Consider the following 6,568-nt stretch of genomic DNA (forward strand, 5'->3'; position numbering starts at 1 on the left):
TGTTCAAGGTCTAACCCTCAGTGTGAATGTGTTTGGATATAGAGCATTTAAGAGGTAATTAGTGTTAAATAAGATCATCAGGGTGGAGTCCTAATCTAATAAGATTGGTGGCATTATAAGAAGATACAGAGAACCTGATCTCTCTCTCTCCATATGCACACAAGGAAAGTCCATTCTGAGGACACGACAGGAAGGTGGCCATGTGCAAGACGGGAAGGGATCTCTCAACAGATACCTAATCAACCATCACATTGATCTTGAAGTTCCAGCCTCCAGAACTGTGAGAAATAAATTTCTGTTCCTTAAGCCACCCAGTCTATGGTATTTTGTTATGGCAGCCCAGGCAGACAAAGACAGGACCTACCCCTACCTCCCCTCTTTACTATAGCTAAACTCAGCTCTCAGCAGAGGCCCCTAGAGGCGAGGTTCAAAGTGGGACCCATGCGGAGGTGCACTACACTCCTAAAGGAACTACTTGAGTTTTCTATCTTATACAAACAGTTCTGGGAAACATGTTTGAGGATGGATATCAACGGTGTGAGACAGTGGGGAGAAGAACATGAACTTGGATTAGGATGGATTGGTTGATATGGGCTCCTTAAGAAGAGGTTCTGCATTTAATGCTGCAACCTGGGGACTCAGAAAGGGTCTCACAGTGTGTTTGGTTGGTTGTGAAACATGGACCAAAAGGTGGCCCATAGAGAGTGAGCTGGAAATGTTAGGCCTCCCCTGCTTTAATGTAGAGGAAGGGATTTATAGGTGAGGCTGATGGGAATGTTAGATTGGACTTGTCACTGAAGACATTCTCACCCACACTGGGAGGATGCAGAAGACATACTTTGTACCACTCTGTGAGAAATGAATTTGTGAGGGGCCAAGTGGCAGCACTCAACAGCCCGAAGCAGGGTGGGCGTGGTCACTGTAATGGACAGCATTCAAAGCAGCAGTCAGAATAGTCTGACTCATGCAGACCTGTGGCGTGGGCTAGCTGATCACCGTGTTCCTAGATGTGAAATAAATTTTAACTAAGCATAAAAGTTCCGGGTAGACTGAACAAAAGTCTAACCTGAATCATAAAAGAGAACTGCATCCCTTAATCAATTCCCAGACCTGAGCTAGTTTATAGACCCAGGACCCTTGAATGAAGTCCAGTTCCCTCTGAGGAAGGATCCTGATACACTAGCAAAGATTTTTCCTGTTAATCTTTCTCCAGCCTTTCCTAAAGGTACCTTTGGCTTTGACCAGGGTAACTACATTGGAAATAATCAGACATTTCAGGGACTACTGGACATCATTCCTAATCAACACTAATTCCAAGGGACCCAATATGTCACTGTAGCCCACCAGAGTGTAGGCTTATGGAAATCAAGTGATCAATGGAGTTTGAGCACAAATCCATCTCCCTAGTGGGTCCCCAAACCCATCCTGTGGTTATTTCCCCAGTTCTGGAATGCGTAATTGGAATAGATAAACTGAGCCCTGTGTTTGGCAGAATCCTCATATTGGTTCCCTGACCCATGAAGTGAGGGATATTATGATGGGAAAGCCAAGCAGAAGCTGCTAGCACTGCCTCTACCCAGGAAAGTAGTAATCCAGAAGCAATGCCACATTCCTGGAGAGGTTGCAGAGGTCAGTGCCACCATCAAGGCCCTGAAAGACACAGGAGTGGTGATTGTCACCACATCCCCATTCACCTCTCCCATTTGGCCTGTGCAGAAGACAGATCGATCCTGGAGAATGACAGTGGATCATCATAAGCTTAAGCAGGTGGTCCCTTCAATCACAGTGTTGAAGCAGATGTGGTTGCATTGCTTAAGCAAATTAACACACCCCCTGGTACAGGTGTATAGCTTCGGTGTCTCCAAATGTCTCTTTCTCCATCTCTGCCATAAGACCAACCAGAAGCAGCTTGCTTTCAGCGGGCAAGGCCAGCAGCACACCTTCCCTGGTCTATGTCAGGGATATATCAACTCTCCAGCCCTATGTCATAATTTAGTTCACAAGGATCATGATTGTTCTCCCTTCCAGAAGATATCACTGTGGTTTATTACACTGAGGGTATTCTACTGATTGGATCTAGTGAGGAAGAAATAGCAACAACTCTACACTTGTTGGTAAGACATTTTTGTGCTAGAAGGTGAGAAATAAGTCCGACAAAAATTCAAGGACCTTCTATTTCTGCGAAATTTCTAGGGACCCAATGGTGTGGGGCTGGAGGAGAGATCTCTCCTAAGGAGAGGGATGTGGTATTGCGTCTGGTGTCCACACAAACCAAAAAAGGGGTGCAAGGTTTCCTTTGGGTTTTGGCATCTTTGGATTTTGGAAACAACCTATTCCTCCTGTGGATGTCATGTCCTGCCTGTTTACTGAGTAACCCAAAATAAGCCTGGTTTTGAGTGAGGTTCAGAAACAAGAGGAGCTCTGCAACAGGTGCAATAGCTGTGTGGTTGCCCTGACACTTGGGTCCCATTCAGTGGTGCTTGACGTGGCTGTGGCAGATTGGAGCCCTTGGCAGGCCCCCATAGATGAGTCACAGCACAGACCCTGAGGATGTCGGAGGAAAGCTCTATACGCTTTTGAGAAAGAGGTCTTGGCCTGCCCTGAGCCTTAGTAGACACTGAACATTTAACCCCAGGTCATCAGGTTACAGTGTGACCTGGGCTGCCCGTCATGCGTGGATGTTATCTGATACAGCAAGCCATAAAGTTGTGGACATGCACAGCAACACTCCTTCAACAAATGGAAGTGGTATGTGTACAATTAGGTCCATGCAGGCCCTGAAGGCATGAGTAATTTACCTTAGGGAGCAAGCCCAAATGCCCAAGGCCCCCACCCTTCCCTTCTCTTGCCCAGCCTGCTCCTATGGCCTCACTGGGAGTTCTCTACAGTCTATTGACAGAGAAAGATAAGACTCAGGCCTGGTTTATAGGTGGTTCTGGACAGTGGACAGGGTTCACCTGAAAGTGGACAGCTGCAGCCCTACAGTCTTATCTGGGGCATCTCTAAAAGACAGTGGACAAGAGAGAGTCTTCCCAGGGGCAGAACCTCTAGTTATACACCTGGTGGTTCACTTTGCTTGGAAGGAGATATGGCCAAATGTATTATTATATTCTGATTCAAGACCTGTGTCCCATGGTTTGGCAGGATGACTAAAGATGGGAAGACCATGACTGGATAAGTGGTTCCAAGGAAATTTGGTGGGTAAATTTGTGAAAAAAACCTTTTGGAATGGGTAGAAAGTGTGAGGATATTTGTGTTCACACCTGTGTTCACACCTGTTTGAATGCTCACCAAAGGGTGAGCTCAGCAGAGGAGAATTTTAGTAATCATGTGGGTAGAATGACCCATTTTGTGCATAGCAGTCAGCCTCATTCCACAGCCACCCCTCCCATTGCCTGATGGTTCATGGACAAAGTGGCCATGGTGGTAGGGATGGAGGTTATGCATGGGCTCAGCAACATGGACTTCTATTCACAAGGGTAACTGGCATTGGCCACTCTCGAGAGCCCCATCCGTCAACAGCAAAGACGGACACTGAGTCCTTGACACCATTCTCCAGAGTGATCAGCAAGCTACGTGGTGGCAGGTTGATTATATTGGACCACTTCCATCTTGGAGGGGGAAGCCTTTTGTTCTCCCTGAAATAGACAGTCTGGATATAGACTTGCCTTCCCTGCATACAATGCTTTTGCCAAAACTACCACCCGTTTACTACAGAAGGCTTTGTCCACCATTATGCTATCCTATACAGCATTGCTATGTTCAAGGACTTTCACTTCACAGCCAATGAAGTGCAACAATTGTCCCATGCTCATGGAATTCACTGGTCTTATCATGTTCCCTAACATGCAAAACACCTGGCTTGATAGAATGGTGGAATGGACTTTTGAAGACTCAGGTACAGCACCAGTTTGGTGGCAATATCTCGCAGGACTGAGGCAAATTTCTCTAGGAGGCTGTATGTGAACTGAATCAGCATCTAGTATGGTGGTATTTCTCCAATAACCAGAATTCAAAGGTCCAAGAATTAAGGGATGGGAGTGGCACTGCTCACTACTGCCCCTAGTAATCCACTGATAAAATTTATGCTTCCTGTTCTTACCACCTTATTCTCTTCTGCCCTCGATGTCCTAGTTCCAGAAGGAGAAATGCTTCCACCAGAATATATACACAGCGATTCCATTGTTGAAGTTAAGACTGCTGCCTAGCCACTGACCTTTAGTCAACAGGCAAAAAAGGGAGTTACAGTGCTGGTGCTGGCTGTGGTGAATGATCCTCACTACCTAGGAGAAATGGACGGCTACTCCACAATGAAAGTGAGGGAGAGTATGTCTGGAATACAAGAGATACCTTAGGCTGCCCTATGATTAAAGCCAACAGAAAATTACAGCAACCCACTCCAGCAGCAGGCTGGTTATGGCCCAAGACCCTTCAGGGATGAAAGTTTGGGTCACCACACCAGGTAAAGAATCACGACCAGCTGAGGTGTTTGCTGAGGGCCAAGGGAATATAGAAAGATCCATCTCTAGTATCGGGGAAGGGGACGGAGCTTGTGGAAGAAAGTAGTTATAAATGTAGGACCACATAACCAGTTCCAGAAATGAGGATTGTCATTTTCATGAGCATTTCCTTCCTATTTTCTCATGAAGACGTATGTGTATGTGTGCATTAAATATCTTTGTCTTTTCCCCTCTCTTATTCTTTTACTGCCTAACATAAGATGTATTGACTTTGTGTCATAGTATTTAGGTATTGTTGATTTTATGTCATAATATTTTAGTTATGGGGTATCAAGGAGAAGAATAAATATCACTCAAGAACCTTATTTCCTCTTCCGGGAAAGGCCTTAGGGCATTTTTGGTTGTGTCAGCTTAGTTGGATCATGTTAGGCAGAATTCTGACCTTGTTATTGTCTTTAATTAGAAATTATGGTTTGAGAGGATGTGTATATATGTCAAGTGGACAAGGAGTTGAATTGTGATGGTTAAATTTGTCAATTTGACCAGGTCAGAAAATACTCGAACATACATTCAAACATTCTCAGTGGGTCTGTGAGAGTGATTTGGAGTGAGATTAACATTTGAACAGGTATACTAAGTAAGGCAGCTTGTCCTCCCTAATGTGGGCAACTCTCGTCCAGCCAGTTGAAGGCCTGAATAGATAAAAACAAAACAAAACAATACAAAACCACTGACTCTCTCCTGAGTAATGGGAACTCCTGCTGCCTGCCTGACTTCTAGTTGGGATATTGGTCTTTTCCTGACCTTCGACTGGAACTGAAACTTGGACTCATCTTGGGCCTGGAGCCTGCCTGGAACTTGGACCATTGGCTCTCCAGGTCCAACACCTGGTATTTAGGTCTTCCCAGTTGGACTGACCTACACCTTGGGTTCTTTTGTGTCTCCGGCTTGTTGACTTGTTGACTGCGGATCTTGGGACTTCTCAGCCTTCAGATCATGTGAACCAATTCCTTATCATAAATCTCATTATCTATATGTATCCTGTTGGTTCTGCTTCTTGGGAGAATCCTGACTAATAAAGGCTGCCTGAAGTCTATCCATGAACCCAAGCGGTCAGCGGACATCAGATTAAGAAGCCCTGCCCTAGAGGCTTTCAGGTTCAAGATTCGTTTATAAGGCATAGGATACACAGGACAAATCTGGTATTGAATCTTCAGGACCCAGTGCTATTTGGCTCTGACCTTGTTCACCTGTACAGCCTTCACCATCTTTCCATTTTTACTCCCTTGCCTCATATTCCAGGAAGCTTTCCTGCCCCAGGGCACACATTTAGGGTCAGGGCCACATGACCTCACAAATGTTTTGCTCAACAGGAACAGACAGATGCTTACGATGTTACAAACCTGCAGGAGAAACTGGCTCTGGGGACCATGTCACCCTGTGCTGCCACCATTCCAGCTCCCTGGTGTCTTGATGACCCAGCTGACTGCCCCCCAGATACCCTCCTTCACTTCAGGTTCCATTTCCAGTATCGGGGAAGGGGATGGGGTCTGTGTGACAGACACCTGGTGATGACACAGTCTTCACGTGACTCTCATTGCTGCCTGCAGATGAGAAGTTCTTGCTGACAATCTGATTCCTGGATACATCATTAGGGGTTTAATAATAGATAACCAATTAGATGTTTGTGTTCAGAAAAAGAAATCATGTGGTTGGGATATCGGGAGGAACGATGCCAGTTAATATTTTCTTGGGAGTGTTTAAGAATTGGTCCTCTTTAAAACTGTATATATAATAAAATAGAGATAGGAGAGAAAAAGGGGAGGGCTTGTCTTCTATTTACTTAAACTGGTTTGCACATGGTTTCCCATAGGAAAAATTGAAATGTCACATGATTCCATTTTTATGATTACTCACTACAGATTATTACAGCCAATACTAAACTGTTTTAAAGCATATTGAGTTAGGTTTCTGTCGCTTGAAACTGGAAGAATTATGTCTAAGAGAGAAACCAAGACTTGGAAATAGGGTACTTTAAATAAAAGCCTGTAAAGTGGGGCATGGGCTGAGCTGTGAGAAGGTAGATGCTGTGAGGGTGTCTCTCTCCT

This window comes from Callorhinus ursinus, unplaced genomic scaffold (genome assembly GCF_003265705.2).
Source record: "Callorhinus ursinus isolate GAN/ISIS: 27379988/994484 unplaced genomic scaffold, GSC_fseal_2.0 scaffold39, whole genome shotgun sequence".
Classification (NCBI taxonomy): Eukaryota; Metazoa; Chordata; class Mammalia; order Carnivora; family Otariidae; genus Callorhinus; species Callorhinus ursinus.